Source organism: Dipodomys spectabilis, unplaced genomic scaffold, assembly GCF_019054845.1.
Source record: "Dipodomys spectabilis isolate Male_0828 unplaced genomic scaffold, ASM1905484v1 ptg000012l, whole genome shotgun sequence".
Lineage (NCBI taxonomy): Eukaryota > Metazoa > Chordata > Mammalia > Rodentia > Heteromyidae > Dipodomys > Dipodomys spectabilis.
This window is the reverse complement of record NW_024870689.1, coordinates 6,137,876-6,156,603: the sequence shown is the minus strand read 5'-3', so window position 1 is coordinate 6,156,603 and position 18,728 is coordinate 6,137,876. Positions and strand designations below refer to the sequence as shown.

Genomic DNA, 18,728 nt, shown 5'->3' with positions numbered 1-18,728 from the left:
GTGAACTAAAAGAACTCAAGGAGTCCACAAAGGGAATACTGAATCTAACCCAGAAGAAGGAATTGGAGTCCAAGGAAACCATAACCAATCAACTAAGTGATTTGAGAATAAACACTGAACACCGAATTAAGGAAGTAAAGAAGTCCATACAAGATCTAAAACAAAGCTCCAACAAAGAATTTGAAGCCATCAAAGCTGACCAACTAGAAACAAAAGAAAAAAAAACAAAGTAGAATGTCTTGATAGTAGGTTAGAACTTGCAGAAGATTGAATCTCCAGGATTGAAGACAGCATGGATATTATAGAGAAAAAACATATAACCATCCAAGACAAATCCAAGAAATATGATAGATCTATTCAACATTTGGAAGACACCATCAGAAGGCCTAATCTGAGGATAATGGGTGTAGAGGAGCACTTAAAAACAAGTTAATGGTCTAGGAAATTTGTTTAACAGAATCCTAGCAGAGAACTTCCCAAACATGAAAAAAGATAGACTTATTCAGATACAATAAGTTTTAGGACTCCAAATAGACCAGACCAGAATAGGACATCCCACTGTCACATTATAATCCACAATGGATCAATTCAGACCAATGAAAAGATCCTTAAAGCTGTCAAGGAGAAAAGATGAATCACCTATAAGGGGAAACCAATTAGAATCACCTCAAATTTCTCATCAAAGACAATCAAAGCAAGAAGAACCTGGAATGATGTATGCCATGCACTACAGACAAACAACTATCAACCAAGAATACTGTACCCAGGTTACTCTCCTTCATAACCGAAGGTAAACTAAAAACCTTCCATACCAAAGAACAACTGAAACAATATATATCCACCAAACCAGCCCTACAAAAGATTCTTAATGATTTTCTACACAGAGAAAACCAACAAGACCACAATAAAGGCCAAGAAATCACACACAAACTGAGCATCTAAGAACCATAGGAAGAACCCAGTTGCTGCAGCCCCCAAGAATGTGCACAAAATGGCAGAAACTCCCAAATACCTCTCAGTCCTATCTGTCAACATTAACGGACTTAACTCTCCAATTAAGCAACATAGACTGCCCAGTTGGATTAAAAAGCAAGATCCTTCTATCTATTCCCTTCAGGAGTCACATCTTGCCCATAAAAACAACATTTTCAACATGAAAGGCTGGAACCAAAGCAAACGGCCCCCATAAACAGGCGGGAGTTGCAATCCTAATATCAGGTAAAATAGACTTCAAATTAGAATTAGTAAGAAGTGATAAAGAAGGTCACTACATACTAATAATTAAGGGACCTCTCCTCCATGAGAATATTACAATTGTAAATACCTATTCACCAAACAAAGGAGCACCCAAATTTATCCAAGAAACACTACTTTTCCTCATATCCCACATAGATCCAAAGACATTAATTGTTGGGGACTTTAACACACCAGTTTCCCCACTAGATAGATCAACTCGAGAAATCACAAATCTAATCAACTGCATAGATCAACCAGTTTTAACAGACATCTACTGAATATTTCACCCAGCAGCATAAGAATACACGTTTTTCTCAGCAACACATGGAACATTTTCCAAAATAGTCCACATTTTAGGCCACAAAGCAAACTTGTCCAAATTCAAAAGCATTGAACTTATACCTCTCAGACTACAAGGGAATAAAATTAGAACTCACCACCAAAAGCCACCAAAGAAAGTCCTGTAACACATGGAGGCTGAACAACACACTACTGAATCACGAGTGGGTCATGGAAGATATTAGAAAGGATATTCAAATGTTCATGATATTCAACAAAAATGAACACACAAATTACCAGCTCCTCTGGGACACAGCAAAGGCAGTACTCAGGGGCAATTTTATAGCTCTGAGTTCCTACATCAACAAAGTGGAAAGATCTGAAACCAACAGTTTAATAAGGCATCTGACCCTCCTTAAATAAGAGCAGCAATATAAACCCCAATCCAGTAGAAGGAAAGAAATAATTAAAATTAAATCAGAATTAAATAAATTAGAATCCACAAAAAACCATAGAAAGTATCAACAAAAAATGAGTTGGTTCTTCTAAAAAATTAACAAAATTGACAGACCCTTAGCAAACCTTATCAGAAAAACAAGAGTACAACCCCCCAAAAAAACTCAGAGATTAGAATAGAAACATCACCAGAGAAACAACCAAGATTCAGAACATTATAAGGGAATACTTCTCAAAACTTTATACTAATAAATTTGAGAACATAGCAGAAATGGACCTTTTCCTAGCAAATATTGACATGCTGAAACTAAACCAAGATGAGTTAAATCATTTTAACAGGCCCATATCAAGTATTGACGTAGAAACAGCAATTAGAGTCCTCCCATCTAAGAAAAGCCCAGGACCAGATGGTTTTACAGCAGAATTCTACAAGGCATTCAAAGCACAGCTCACACAAATACTCCTCCAACTCTTCAATGAAATTGAACGAGAAAGTTCACAACCGAACTCATTCTATGAAGCCATCATAACCCTTATCCCAAAACCAGGCAGGGACTCATCAAAGAAAGAGAACTATAGACCCCACCTTGCAAATCTTTCTTGGTTTCTTTCTTTCCTTCCTTTTTAGTGCTGGGGATTGAACTCAGGGCCCTGTGCATATTAAGGAAGTTCCATAATACCAAGCAATATGGTCATTTCAATCGCTCCAATTTCACTCTTCAATTAACTGGTACCTTGTTCCTGATACTTTACGTGCCTTGATCATAATATTTAGAGATTTCTGCACTTCATAAGATTTTCTTCATTTTACAGAATATTTGTTTTCTCCCTTCCTATGTATCAAGATACTGAGCAATAAAGATTTTCTTGAACTCCCCAGGCAGAGTTCATGGCTCATTATCAGGTTCTATTTTACTATGTATATCATTATATTATTACATTTACAATAACAACTCACTTAAATAATTGTTTCTCTTCTTCAGTCTACTGGTAGATCCATGTCCAATCCTAGCTTTTATATAAACAGGAATAGAATTTTTCTCGTCTTATTTTCCACTTTTTGACATGGTGCAAATTTTCCTGATCATGTAGAATTGTTTTTATCCATGAGTATTTTTTCAGGACATTTCTGCATATTGTGCATAATACACTAAAGAGATTTCCAGCCAAAGAAAACAACTCAGAATTCTAGAGATTAATGGCTGTACTCTGGGTTCTTGTGCACTTGGCACTGGATTTGGCATCTCAGTGTTACAGCAATATATATATATATATATATATATATATATATATATATATAAAGTTGCTTTATTTTGGTTTCCCATTTTCAGCTATATGAAACATTTAAGTTGCATAGCAAGTTAACCATGGAAATATTAGCTGGTAATCTTTTTAAAAATATTTTTATTGTAAAGAAACTGTATAGAGGGGTTACAGGGTTCAGTTACAGCATGGTAATGAGTACATTTCCTGTTGAGCATTGTTACCCCATCCTCTGTTTTCCCCCTACATTTCCTTCCCTCCTTACTTCCCCAACTCCTCCTTCCCCCTACCCTGAAGTTGTGAAGTTAGTTTTCAACATAGTTTATTGTACTTCTCATTGTTACAATTGGTCAACCTGTATCCTTGTTTCAGCATTTTGTTGTTTCCCTTCCCCTTCCCAAATTAGAAAAATGTATATACATGATGTAGAGAACTGGAATCAAATGCAGTGACAACAGAGGATATGTGAGCTAGTAATCTTTAACTTTTAAATTCAAAAACAAAAATAAGCAATGAATGATAAAATTTGTTCATAAGGGAACCCTCAGCCTTCCGTTTGATACTCTGATTCTTCCATTAAAATAAAATATTGTTAGAATCAAGTTCTGGTCCAGGTTAAAATGCTAATACACGTGGAAATGATGACGTTGAGTTGGTATTAGTTAAATATGCCTTCCTATTAATGAAATACATGGAAAATGTTTTTACAAAAACTGGATGATAACAAGAGGGATTTTCGACAAAAGCATTATAATGGGTAAGGTGTGTAAAAGTTACAAAACTGGAACTGCATGCTGGGAAAAATATAAACTGTATGGGGAGGGGTAACGTACTGTTTTAAATGAGCCAAGTTAAGATAGATCATTATGTAACAAGAAATTTTGGTTCTTTCTAACAACTAGCAGATACTTATCTAATTATAAAAAATAAATACTAGAATGAAAAATCCAAATGAACTTTAATGATGCATTTAATATTTTGGAGACAACAAAATTTTCAGTGTTAGGGACAGTTTAATTAATTATGGAATTTATAAGCACTGGACTCCCATGCAATCATTGTAAGTGATGTTCTTAGAACAGTATGAAATTTCTAAGGATAGGAAATATATGAATGATATAATGAGCTGAAAAGTCAACTTATAAAGTAGGCTCACACCTGTATCTTACCTACTCACAAGGGTGAGATTTGAATATTATGGTTCAAAGCCAGCCACCAGAGGAATATCCATTTAACCACCAAAATGACAGAAATGGGCCTGTGGCTAGTGCTGTGGGAAAAAAAAAAAAAGCAGAGAACAGTGTGTAGGCCCTGGATTCAAGTTCCAGTTTGGGCAATAAACAAATGAATAATCAAACAAATATATGACCCCAAATTTTAGGAAAATATGCATATGCATATATGCATGGCAGAGGGGTCTAACCGTGGTGTTCCAGTGTTTACATTGTGGAGTTCCAGGATGGGAACATCACAAACATTTAATTAAAGGAAATCAAATGTAACAATATGTTGGACATGATCTGTACAACTTTGGAGGGATTGAGAGAATGAAGGAAAGAGGAAGAAAAATGAGGGAGAGGGTAACAAGTTTGATAAGAAATGTTATCACTACCTTACTTATGTAACTGTAACCCCTCTGTACATCACCTTGACAATAATATTAAAATAAAAAATAAAAACAAAACAAAAGCTTTTATTTATATCATTATATTTAAAAGTATACTTTAAAAGAGTTATAGGCATGTTTTAAATTTCTAATGTGTTGCCCCACTCTACTGGAGTATACTGGAATATGGGGAGAATTACTTACACATGAGTCCATGAGTAAGGACCGTAAAAGAATTCCATAAAGAAATGTCAACATGGACCAAAGGGTCCTACCCATAATACCTTCCTTCTATAGCAAATCCACATAATTTAATCATTTAAAGACAAATGATGAACCAACGTCTCCATTTGTAGAAATACATACTTGTGATAAGGATGGAAAAGGCACTGAGACCCAAAGTGAATGATGCACAATTTTAAGGAAGATTTCATAGATAAAGGAATGTGTCCCACACACTTCCAACTGTAAATCTGGGAAAGTCAGTCATCTTTGTCATACTAATAAAAACCACAAAAAAGCTAACTGTGGGATTCAAAAAGGTTGCATGAGAACAAGTGTTCATTGTGACAGCACAGTAACTTCAGTGCAAATTACTATGTCTCTCTTTCCTTGCCTTATTCCCACCTCATTCTTGAATTCTGAAGGTGAGATTCTGGGGAGCCAGTTCCCTTTGGTCTAGTAATTAATGAAAGTGAACAGGTGATTGGAGATACAATTTCTTCACATAGTTCTTAGATTCCCATTTTTTATTAAGCTTACGGAGAAATAATGGGATTGCAAAACACATGAAAGTCTTAACTTTTCCACTAATTTCTAAAATGTCTGCTGTAAGAACAACAAAATTAACGAAAGAAACAACTCAGAAACCATATAAAGATATTTGTGGTGTATTGATACCAGGAGAAATTGAAATGTCACATATAAATATCAAATTACATTTACAAAGCACAAACTCTAATTCTTCACTGAGCTAATGTGATAATTACACATTTATATTTTCCAACAAAATCACCATTGAGAATACCACAGTCAATTTCAATCACAGAAGCAAAGCTGCAAAGAACTGCTAAAATTTTTACCTATTCTTTCCTGGAGTTGAGAGGGTTGATTCTGCTGACGTTGACTGTTTGATCCTCTTCCTCCTCACAAATAAGTGTGCCTATGTAGAACAATTTATACCTATATCTTAACTTCATGGGTGTCTAGCCTTTCTGGTTGGATCTTCAGTCTGAGTATCACCTACGGAGCATATATAGTTTATGAACATGGACCATGCCTTAACAAACTAAAACATGCTCTAAAACAGTTCTAACAGAAACATCTGTGATAATGGAAATATTCTATATATGCATTGTCTAACAGACTAGCCACTGGCTATATGTGGCTAATGAATCTTAAATGTGAATAGTGTCTGAAAAATTAATTCTTCCAATTTCAGTTAAATGAAATTTTAAATAATAAGATTCATTTACTCACTTTTAACTGAACAGCTCAGTTTCCAAATAAGGAAGCTGAAGTTCTCACAAAGATGATGATAAAATATAATCCAAGTGAAGAATTTTCCATTAGATACTAACTGAATGCCTGTGAATTATCTGAGTTTTCCTGTCTTATAGAATTCAGCCATCACTCACCTAGATTGACAGCTGGGAGGAAAGGGGTGGGAGATAAACACAAGCTACTTGGGATACTGAAAATTGCTCCTTGAAGATGAGGGTTATGCATGAATCTTTTCTATATTTAGTAGACAGCAAAGTGTGTGGAATCCTGAAGGTAGAAAATTAATGATTGTATTTCAATCAAACAGGTGCTCTTTTTTATCAAAATGGGAGAGAAGTCAGACAGGTGAATTCTATAAATATACAAACAATATAGAGAAAATTTGCTACATTCTATTCCATGATAGGCCCTGGCATAAACGTTGGCACTCTGTACATACTATGTAAATATTCACACACTAAAAAACAGAAATGTAATCTTTTATTACTGTTAAAATACATAGAATATCTTCATAATATATATTTGTGAGCCTATTTTTTCCTTAATTTCTTCCACACCTACATTAAGAAATGCCTCTAAGAAAAAAGCTTCTAGATGTGTTAAATTTGAATTCCATCTATTTATTTTGTTGAATTGTATTCTAGAAAGGACTGAGGGCTTAGGGCTAGAAAAATAATAAGTATTCTCAACAAATTGTCATGCCTCCTTTTTAAGGGGAGCTAAACGTTTATTAGGAGAAATATATATTGGTCTTAGTAGCTAGGAACATTCAAGAAACAAAAGAAAAAAAACAATTCCACGGCAGACTCAAGTGTTTTCATATCTTCAAGTGAACACTAGCTGCTCTATATTCCATAGTATATTTGCAAGCTTTTTCTAAGCTATTGTCATTCTCCAGAGTAAAGTTCAAACATGCCTATTGCTCATTAGAAAGATTGAAGTTGCTCAAACTCAGAACCCATTGTTTGTATAGGCTCCACATGGCTATCTTTACTTCACTCAGTGGCACTGAGGGATGGGAGCTACACTGGTAATATATAAATATACACATACACACATATCTCACTGGCTTTCACTATTACTGTAAAAATTAAGTCCTTTTTGTCTCTGACCCAAGAGCATCATAAATCTTCTAGCATCCATTAAAGTGTGACAAGTTCATTATTAACTTGCAAGTAGGTTATATCTCTAGCATCACACAATTCTAAATACTCATATGAAGAAAAATATATACCTAGAGTTTTGGTGTCCTTCTATATTACGAAGCTCTCAATTTTCATCTTATTTGCCTGGAGGAGGCAAAAATGCTTGATAGGAAATGTACCTTGTCACGTAACTGTAACCCCTTTGAACAGTATTCTTACAATCAAAAATGTGCAAAAAGGAAAAAAAAGAAATTTGACGTCACATATTTCCATTAAAACTAAATTTAAGGCCTGTAATTCTACAGGTTTTTAAGGACCAAATAAGTTGTGGATATGCCCCAAGGCCTTTACGAAAAGATAATGGAGAGAGATACAAAAGTGGCAGTAGGTAGGTGACCAGAGCAAAATTATGTAGCTTTACTTCACTGTTACCCTAGCAGGAGTCCAAATCAATATGATGGTTCGTAGTTACAGGACCAGAAGACATACTGGAAACTGACATCAATGAAGGGTCATTCATTATAGGAAAACATAAATCAGAATGCACCAAAGGTTGCAATCAACAGTGTCCAAAAAAGCAACACAGAATGGGATAAAGTTATTGCACGTATATATTTGATAAGTGGTTCACATCAAGAATATATAAAAAACATCATTGCAACGACACACAACCTGACTTTACAATGTGCAAAGAACTCAGATGTTTCTCCAGAGAAGACAAAGTGTTAACAAGCCCACGAAGAAGGTGTTTAACATCACTAATCACCACGAAAGTGTAAGTCAAAATAATGAAGAAAATTACCACTTCATATGAATTAGGTAGGATAACTACAAAAAATAAAGTAACAATACTGCCAAAAGTGTGGTAAAATTGGAACCGTTCTATGGGAAACAGAATGGCATCTTTTCAAACAATTGAAAACAGGATTATTCATACCTGTAATCCTAACCACTCAGGACAGGAGGCTGAAATCCAAGGATCACGGTTCATAGCCAGCCTGGGCAGAAAACTGGAAGTGGATCTGTGTTTTAAAGTGGTAGTACTCTAGCCTTGAGGGAAAGTTCAGGGACAGTGACTTGGCCCTGAGTTCAAGACCCATGACAAAAAAATTTAAAAAAAAAGAAAGAAAAGAGAGTTTTCATGTGATCCAGTGATTCCATTTCTGGGCATATACTTTAAACATCTAAAAGCAAGGTCTGGAAGAGATCTTGTGCCCTCATAGTCATTTTGTACAATACTCAAAACATGGAGGCAATCCAGTGGCCATCAACAAATGAATAGCTAAAGCAAATGTGGTTTAAACATACAGTGGCATATTATTTCAACTTTAAAAAGAATTATGGGGCTGGGAAGGTGGCTCAGTGGTAGAGCGCTTGCCTTGCATGCGTGAGGCTCTAGGTTTGATTCCTCAGCACCACATAAGCAAAAAGAAAAAAGCCGGAAGTGGCGCTGTGGCTCAAGTGGTAGAGTGCTAGCCTTGAGATGAAGAGCTGAGGGACAGCGCCCAGGCCCAGAGTTCAGGCCCCACGACCGGACCCAAAAAAAAAAAAAAAAAAAGAATTATGTTGTGACATATGCTATATTATGGATGAAATTTTGGAACACTGCTAAGTGAAATAAGCCAGTCATAAAAAGATCAAGTATTACATGATTCTACTTATATCAGTAGTTACATAGAACAGTCTAATTGATAGAGACAGGAAGCAAAATCATACTTGATGTATACCTTGAAGCAGAGGAGAGGTGGAAAATTGTTTTAATGAATAAAGAATTTGAATCTTGGAGGATGTAAAGAGTGTGGATATTGAGATTGTACAATATTGTAAATGTACTTATTACTACTATGTTGTATTCTTAAAATGATTAATAAAACTTTGGAGAGAATTATGAAGGGGTTAAGCATAATCATGGTACATTGTATGCCTATGTGGATATATCAAAATGAAAGATACACTTATTTAAGTAGGTAATGCTAATAGAATTGAAAAAAGACAATAAATTTTAAGTTAAGTGTGCAAGTTTAAGTCAGAGGGCTTTGCTTCTTCAAAACAGCAATTTAGAAATCTAATTTCTCTGTCAACATAGTGTTGGTGGGACATTACAATGTACAGTGCCCTGTGAGTAACAAGTGCTTATGTGACACTCAGAGGGAGTTAAATCACTATATCTGAGTAGTTATGGATAAAAGGTAATGGTTGGAACTGGCTCCAACATGGTGAGGATGAATGATGCAGCAAATATTACACACCCTTTTCACATGAAGCTTTAGGTGCTAACACATGGCTTTTTCTGACTATGGTCTAGGGAGTGTCCCTCTACTTCCCATCCAATCAAAAGTGTTTTCTGTGCTTGTGCTCTGAGATGGGGCATCCAAGAAGGAAAAATTCCATACTCATGCTCTGAGACTAGGAAACCAATTATGAGACACTATGTCCTTCTTTTCGCTGGGGAGTCTGTTTCACTGCTTTGTTTTTGCTTTGAGGAAGAGACTGTTGCACTGCTCTCTTTTCGCTTTGAAGAACAACTGCTTTAAAAACTGTTCTGCTCTCTAATTCTTTAAAGAAAACAAACCCGAGACTTAGACAATACTGCTATTCTGAAGATGTTGCGGGGAGGGAAGCCTTGACTTTCAGCTTTGAGACTAGATTTAGAATTTGATAACTTAGTTGCTGTGGTTTCAGATTAATCTGAACCAGGCTAATATCTGTATTTTTTCAATTCTTCTAACTAGAATCTCTGAAGTATTAGGAAAAAACAAAACAAACAAACAAATAAAAAACAACAAGAACTTGATATTAGGCTAACAAAGGCTCCAGAAATTCTCATTTCTTTTTTTTCTTGTATGAATCTAATGAAAAGTTCATGCAGTAAACAAGCATGTTTAAGGTGTTACATTCTGTAGAATGTGGTTTCTTTTCTTCCTCTTATTCTGAGATAGAAATTGATCTATTCTAAAGCCAGAGGATATGTTTTCTTCACAAGCTAATCAGGTTCGCTGAATTTTGCTTTCTTAAAAATTGCTTGACTGCTATAAGAGGGAATTGAAGACTGCTAAGCAGGAGGGATTGAGTGTGATATGTGGGAAGTGTTCTCATACTCTGCATCTAGAGAGCTAGAAAATACGATGATCTGCTCGCAGCCTCAAGCAATTCAGAAAGTGGCTTGCATTTTCTAAAACCTAAATCCAAACTTTCACCTTCTCCTTCCCACCAAGAATTCCCCCTCAGGTTTCTTCTTACCATAGTGTCTTGTCAGCTTAGAACTGCTTTACCTCAGAAATGTGGCATCAAAAGTGTGCCCTGTGGTCAGCCAAGCAGCTGGTATCTGACTGATTCATCTATGGCTCTTAAAATCCTGCAGCTCAATCTGTGCTCTGTGCTCAGAGTTCAGTAAGTGTGCTTAAATCCATAGCTACGTGCTTCCAGAGAGCAGTCTTTCCTCTTTCTATTAGCAGTAGGAACACAAGTACAGACAGGTTCTTTATAATGAAGCAGCCACACATAGCTGTTGGTTTCATAACCACTTGCTGAGGCGAGTTTCCTAAGGGAACCAAGGCAATATGCAAATAAGGTGTTTTCACCTGGAAGCTCATAAGCCTCCATTCCAAAAAGGGAGCTGCTTTTAATAAATTCTGTCTGGGAATGGACTGTGTAAGAGTTAGAATATTCTTTTTCTCTGAAAATGATGGAAATAAGGGAAAGTATTGAATAAGCATAATCATCTTCCAAAAAGCTATATAACTAAAGTATATCCTGTTACTAAAATCGTTCTAGGGACTTGAGGAATAGTTTAACTCATAAAGCACAAGCTGAGTAAGAATTTTCTAACAATTTCTGGCCTGGGTGTCCTGGTTTAGTGGATTGCTCTGATATTTTTAACCCCTTTCAAAATAACCAGCTGAGCTTCAAAAGAGCCAATAGAGCAAGATTGTGAACACAACTTGTGATCAATAGCAGAAGTAGTAACTCATTAGGGGTATAACCTGGGCAGACTTCCTACTCATAGTGGTTGCTTTCTGTCAATAACATGCTTTTTAACAGAACTAAACATTGCCATGCTAAGTTCCTTTCAAATTGGTGGTCCTTCTTGGGATATTGGGTTACAGTAGGGGAGTATTCCCAACAATGTGGGGACTAGTCCAGGATCCATGTTATGCAAGGGGGATGTAGGGAGACCCTCAGGAGAAGACATATCCTGAGTTGTTGAGATAGCTCAAGGTTGGGTTAAACACCATCCGTTGTGGTAAAGGATGGAAAGTGTATCAGCAATTTCAGGAAAGGGCCCAAGGAAGCACCTCAATAAAAAGTAATGTCATGCATCACCCATGAGAGGAAAAATTGGACTAGAGCATACTACCTGGTTGGTTGGGGATTTTTCTGGGCTGAGTGTGTCTTAAGCACAAAGAGAAGTTGAGTCTCGATGTGTGTTTTCATTCTCTGGCCCAAGAATAAAAATGGGCGAGCTGGAGGAATCCATTGTTGAGAAATCTCCAGTAACGGGAGAGTTAAATATGAGAAGGGTGCACAAGAAACTTACAAAAGGGAGGATTACGTGCACGAAAAACTGAAATCACAACAGACCTGCTGAAATGGGGAATAAGAATTCTAGGCCTAAGGAACCCAAGAAAAATGATCTAAGGACCTGCTTCTGATAATCCATTGGGAGAATGTTGACAAAGGTCTGAGAACACTATTAAATAATGTATGATTTTCATTATGGAGCTCCATAATGTGCACTTCTCCAAACAAAAACTTGTTATGAATATTTGCTTGCATGTGTGTGTTTTAAATCTTATATCCTGAAAGGGGAACTCAAAAAGTCCTACCCACTATACTCCCTCAGCTGCCCACTTTAAGTCTGAAGCCTGGATTGATCCTCTAGCTGATCCAAGGATGCAAGGCATTGAACCTTAGTTTCAGAAGCTGATTTTTATTTTTGAGCTCTAATTTTATTTTATTTTATTTTTTTAAATTTTTATTTTTATTTTTTGTGAACATACTGTACAGAGGGGTTACAATTACATGGGCAAGATAATGAGTACATTTCTTATCAAGCATTGCAGCCTCCTCCTTTGTTTACCCTTCACATCCCTTCCCAGCCTCCCCTTGCCCCCCAACCCAATCCCCACCCCCCCGCACCAAATTTGTAAAGTTCGTTTTTGACATGACAACTTGTACTGCTCATAGTTGCATTGGGTCTACCTGTATCCTTCAACGACGAGTTTTTCCCCATCTCCTCCACAAATTATACCGACATCAAATATAGGGAAAGCAGGGGTTATACTGTGGGGGAGGGACATACAAAGTTACAAAGAAATAATCTTATAAATGAGTTAGAAACAAATGCATGAAAGAAAAAAAATATTTAAATACATATCTAAGGATTCATTTTCCTAACATTACATTATCTGATCTTTCCTGCTTGACTCATACATATACTAGATATTGCAAATAAGGGAAACCATGGGACCTATGTTTCTTTGGGCTTGGCTTGCTTCACTTAATATAATTTTTTCCAAGCCTTTCCATTTCCTAACAAATGGGGAAATGTCATTCTTTCTGATCGAGGCATAGAATTCCATTGTGTATATATACCACATTTTCTTGATCCATTTATCTACTGAGGGGCATCAGGGTTGGTTCCATGTCTTAGCTATGGTAAATAATGCTGCAATAAACATAGTTGTGCTGGTAGCTTTAGTGTGGTCTTGTTTGTGAACATTTGGTTAAATGCCCAAAAGTGGGATTGCTGGGTCATAGGGGAATTCTATGTGGAGTCTTTTGAGGAACCTCCATACTACTTTCCAAAGTGGTTGAACAAGTTTACACTCCCACCAACAATGAAGTAAGGTTCCCTTCTGTCCACATCCACTCAAGCATCTGTTGTTGTTAGAGTTCTTGATTATAGCCAATCTAACTGGGGTGAGGTGGTATTTCAATGTTGTTTTGATTTGCATTTCTTTTATGGCTAGGGAGGTTGAGCATTTCTTCATGTGTCTATTGGCCATCCTTCTTTCTTCTTCAGAGAAGTTTCTCTTCAAGTCTTTAGCCCACTTATTTATTGGGCAGTTGTTTCTTTGAGGATTTATTGTTGGGGGATTTAATTTTTTGAGTTCCAAGTATATTTTAGATATGAGACCCTTGTCCGTTGTATGGCTAGTAAAGATCTTCTCCCAATCCGTGGGCTTTCTATTGATCTGGCTAGTTATGTCCTTTGCCATGCAGAAGCTCTGCAACTTCATGCAATCCCATTTGTCCAACCTTTCTTTGATTTGTTGTGTTTCCGGGTCTCTATTAAGAAAACTTCGGCCTGAGCCAAGGAGGCCTAGGGTTTCTCCTATTCCATCCTGTAAGGTTTTCAGAGTGTCTGCTTTGACTCCGAGGTCTTTGATCGATTTGGAGTTGATTCTGGTGCAGTGTGATATATAAGGATCTAGTTTTAGTCTTCTACAAGTAGTTAACGAATTTTGCCAGCACCATTTACTGAAGAGGCTGTCTTTCTTCCATTCTATTATTTTAGCTCCCTTATCGAAGATTAGTTGGCTATAGGTCTGTAGGTTCATTTCTGGGTTTTCAATTCTATTCCATTGGTCCTAAGGTCTGTTCTTATGCCAGTACCAAGCTGTTTTGATTACTATGGCTTTATAGTAGGGTTTGAAATTTGGTATTGATATTCCACCAGCAGTGTTCTTTCCATTGAGGAGCGTTTTTGCTATTCGGGTCTTTTATTGTTCCATATGAATTTTTGGATTGCCTCTTCTTTTTCCTTGAAGAATGAGGTTGGAATTTTGATAGGTATTGCATTGAATTTGTAGATAGCCTTGGGAAGTATTGCCATTTTCACGATGTTGATCTTTCCAATCCAGGAGCATGGGAGGTTTTGCCATTTTAAGTTCTGTGTTGATTTCCTTTTTCAAGATTTTAAAGTTTTCATCATAGAGGTCCTTCACTTCTTTAGTTAAGTTAATTCCTAGGTATTTTATTTTTTGAGGGGCTATTGCAAATGGAGTTACTTTCCTAAATTCAGCCACACTTTTCTCATTGTTGGCATACAGAAAAGCCATTGATTTTGGGGGGTTAATTTTATATCTTGTTACTTTGCCAAAGTTTTGAATCAGCTTGAGTAATTTGGTAGTGGAGTCTATGGGATTCTTTAAATACAAGATCATGTCATGTGCAAAGAGGGAGAGTTTTATTTCTTCTTTCCCTATTTGGATCCCCTTTATGTTTACATCTTGTCTTATTATTGAGCTCTAATTTTAATGTTCACTTGGTAAACTAAATCCTCTATATCCCTTTCTCTGAGTAAATATGCATCAACATGAAATATAAAGTGATTTTGATAAAAAATAAAAATAACTCAGAAGAAATTATAAATGCAAAAACAATCTTCACAGAAGCAAACTCCCACAGATATTTCATGACTTTGACAAGGATAAAGTGGGTAAAGTTAGTATAAATTTAGAAGTATGACAATGCACAAAAACATCAAAAATACTCATATATTTCATTATATAATCTAAAGCAAAAAGCAAATGTTTTTAGATGATTTTTTAAAACCCAGTCTTTCAGGTACTGGGAAGGTGGCTCAATGGTAGAGTGCCTGCCTTGCATGCATGAGGCCTTGGGTTTGATTTCTCAGCATCATAACAGCAGAAAAAGATGGAAGTGGTGCTGTGGCTCAAGTAGTATCACTAGCCTTGAGCTGAGGGACAGCACCCAGTCCCCAGAGTTCCAGCCCCATGACCAACAAAATAAAAATAAAACACAAAACAAAACACAGTGTCTCACTTTTGTGACCTCAACTCTGTAATAACTCTGCTTCAGCCTAGGGCTAATATTTTAGGTGTGGACATATATCAACACTCCTGAATCAGACTCTACTTAATCATTTTTTAAATATATATTTTGTTCTTAATTTTCCTCTTTATAAATTCACATGCACCTATAAAAAACGGTGTGGCCATCCCAGTAACCTTCTCAAAGTACCTCTTAATGACAACTTACAAAAAGTTCTATTATATTACAACAAGGAAAACAATGCTACAAATAAAGAAAACCAATAATTAAATATTAACGAATAATAAAATAAAAAACAAAACAATTACCAGTGTTTTCAGTATTTGAAGTGTACTACAAATTAGATTTTATTATTGTCATATTTCTTTACATTTAACACTGGCTAAGATTATGATGTTCAACAAGAATTTTATAGACTATGAGTAGTGTTTAAAGTCACCCACTAAGATTACCATTTATAGTTCATCTCATAATTTGTATATGGCTTATATCATCATTTGTTCCTCACTAACATATAAAGTAAGGAAGGCCTACAGTTTTAATAGAAACTGTGTAGTTAACATAGTCAACTCTTTATTCTGCTTTACACAAAGACTTTGCAACTTCTCATTAGTAAAGTTTCTATAAACTCTGAAATGTACATACTTAGTAGTACTTATCTGCTACCATAAATCTTAAATACTTTATAGAAAAGTATTATGACCTGTCATACAGTCCCAGTTTTGGCATATATAAGCAAATATCCAAAAGTAAATATATTTAAAACATTAAAACTTTTAGCAAACCTTAACACTTGCTGCAGTGTTCATAATGACAGGTCCTTTGCATAGAATAATTGATTTCCTCCTCCTACACATCTCTTGAACAACAAATATCTGGATTTATTTTGTTTTTGACATGTAAATCTTGACTTTATTCTTAAATGTGTACTTATCTAAGAAGTACATGGTACTCAAATTTCACAACAATTCTTTTAAACTTACTTTTTTTTATTTGTCTAGTTTAAAAAATCAATTACAATTTATATATAAAAATATTCTGTGCTCAATTCAGCATCACATATACTAACATTGGAATGATACAGAGAAGATTAGCATGGCCCCTGCCCAAGGATGACAGGCAAATTCCTGAAGCATTCCATCGCCCAATTTGTTAGGAAATGGAAAGACTTGGAAAAAAAAATTATTGTGTGAAGTAAGCCAAGTCCAAAGAAACATAGGTCCCATGGTTTCTCTAATTTTCAATAACTAATATATGTCTGGGATAAGCAGAAAAGGTCAAAAGTTATGTGTATATGACCAGATAAGTTTATGTTAAGGGCCGGGCGCTGGTGGCTCACGGCTGTAATCCTAGCTACTCAGGAGGCTGAGATCTGAGGATCGTGGTTCAAAGCCAGCCCGGGCAGGAGAGACCATGAGACTCCTATCTAAAATAAACCACCAGGAAACCAGAAGTGGCACTGTAGCTCAAGTGGTAGAGCGCTAGCCTTGAGCTGAAGAGCTGAGGATCAGCGCCCAGGCCCAGAGTTCAAGCCCCATGACCGACCAAAACAAACAAAAAAAAGCTAAAAAAAAAAAAAAAGATTATGTTAAGGGAAATGAACCCCAAGTTAGGGACACAAGTGGTTTTTTTTTTTCTTGATATCGTTTCTCATGTACTTATAACGTGCAGTGTGTTGTTTTTGTTTTTGTTTCTTTATATGTTCCTCCCCCATGCTATAACACCTGTTTTCACTGTATTGGAAGTTTGTGTGCCTTCTTCTTGTATATATTTTCCTCTAATTTTCTGAGGGGAAGGAAAAAAACAAAATCCTTAAATAGGGATACAGGTTGACCCATTGTAACAATGAGATGCACAAGACACTATGTTGTAAAGTGAACTTTACAATTGAGGTGGGGAAAGGGAGGAGGTTAATGGACTTGTGGAGGTGGAGGGAAGGGATGGTAGGGAAACAATAAAGGAGGAGGTAACAATACTTGTTAGGAAATGTACTCATTACATTGCTCATGTAAGTGTTACCCCTCTGTACAGTATTTTTGCAATAAGAAAGTAAAAAATGTTCTGAGATGGAAGAGTTTATTTCCTTTATTTTACTCATATAATATCGTTAGCAAAGAAATTCATGAAAAACTCCGATATGAAGGTATTTTGAATAAATATGTGTGTGAATGCACGCATGTGCTCAAGCATTTGCATGTGGGTTGTCGTGCTCTGAGTTTGAAATCAGGGCTTCAAGGTCTTGATAGGCCTTTTCTCTCTAGATTGGTGAGCTACTAAATGAACTATATCTCCATTCTTGGCCCTTTGCAGGTTCATTAAAATTTTTGAAAAATAATCTCATGAATTTATTTTGCCCTGATTTGCTTCCAACTTTTATCCACAGATCTCAGGCTCCTGAGTAGATATCCCAAGTAGTTAGGATTATAGGTATGACAAACCAGCAAAGGCTTTCAGAATAACGTTAAAAGTAGAAGAAAATTTACTTCAAAGGGGCATGTTTTAGCATCTCCAATTTTAAAGCATTTTGGAGTTATTATTTATGATTTTTTATTTTTGGATACTTATAAGACAGTAGGTGATTATATTGAAAAGTTTTAGTACTTTTTAAAAAGGATACTGGAATTGTGGGACAGAAGAAATTTGCCTCTCTTTGGACCTCAATGTATAAGCTCAGTTCTGTTCATGATAACCCAATGTCACCAACACAATCTGTGCTGAAGACAAATGTGACAGAAAACAATCACCATGGGCAATATTTAGTATGCTATTATTTCTTGGACAATATGAATATTGAATTGAGAGTGTCATAGAATGAAGAGATTTTATCTACCTTTTGTGTATTGCTGGAAGAGTTTCGGAAACTTTGACTCATTTCCTTCCTCACTGTGTGTGTCTTTAGGCCATGCACTTACTGCCTTTAATTACAATTTTTCCCAACACTAAAATGGTAATAACATTAGCATTATAGCAAATGTTATATTAACAATTAAGGGAATAAAACTTGTGAAATACTTAACATAAACTTCTAGGAATGAGCTTTGAGTTTAGCCAGCAGTCTTTTTAAAATACTAAATAGAATGTGATAAGTAGTACAGAAACCATTACAGGTAGTGAGCAACCAGAAGTAAGATCTATTGATCATGCTGCTTCCAAGGAAGTGGATAACTTCTCATGCTGTAAATCAAACTGGTTATCTTATGTCTTGATAGTGTAAAAATGTGCAAAACTGATAAAACATAAAAGTATCTGAGCAGTATAATGTGTTTTACAACATTTAAGTTACATCGCAAAGATAAAGAAGACATAGAAGAATAAATTATTTTTTTGTTGTCCTATCATAGGTCCTTAGAAGGATGAACTCTTTCCTCATTCTTATACAGGCATCATCGGATGAGAGGAATTGTATTGTTTTTTGTTTGCTTCCTTCCATTTATTCTTCA

General features: G+C 35.9%; 1 pseudogene; it reads left to right on the top strand.

Annotated features, from left to right (window-relative positions):
- Nucleotides 1-16,328: 16,328 nt before the first annotated feature.
- On the top strand, nt 16,329-16,441 carry LOC122095007 (annotated as a pseudogene).
- The last annotated feature ends 2,287 nt before the right edge of the window (nt 16,442-18,728 follow it).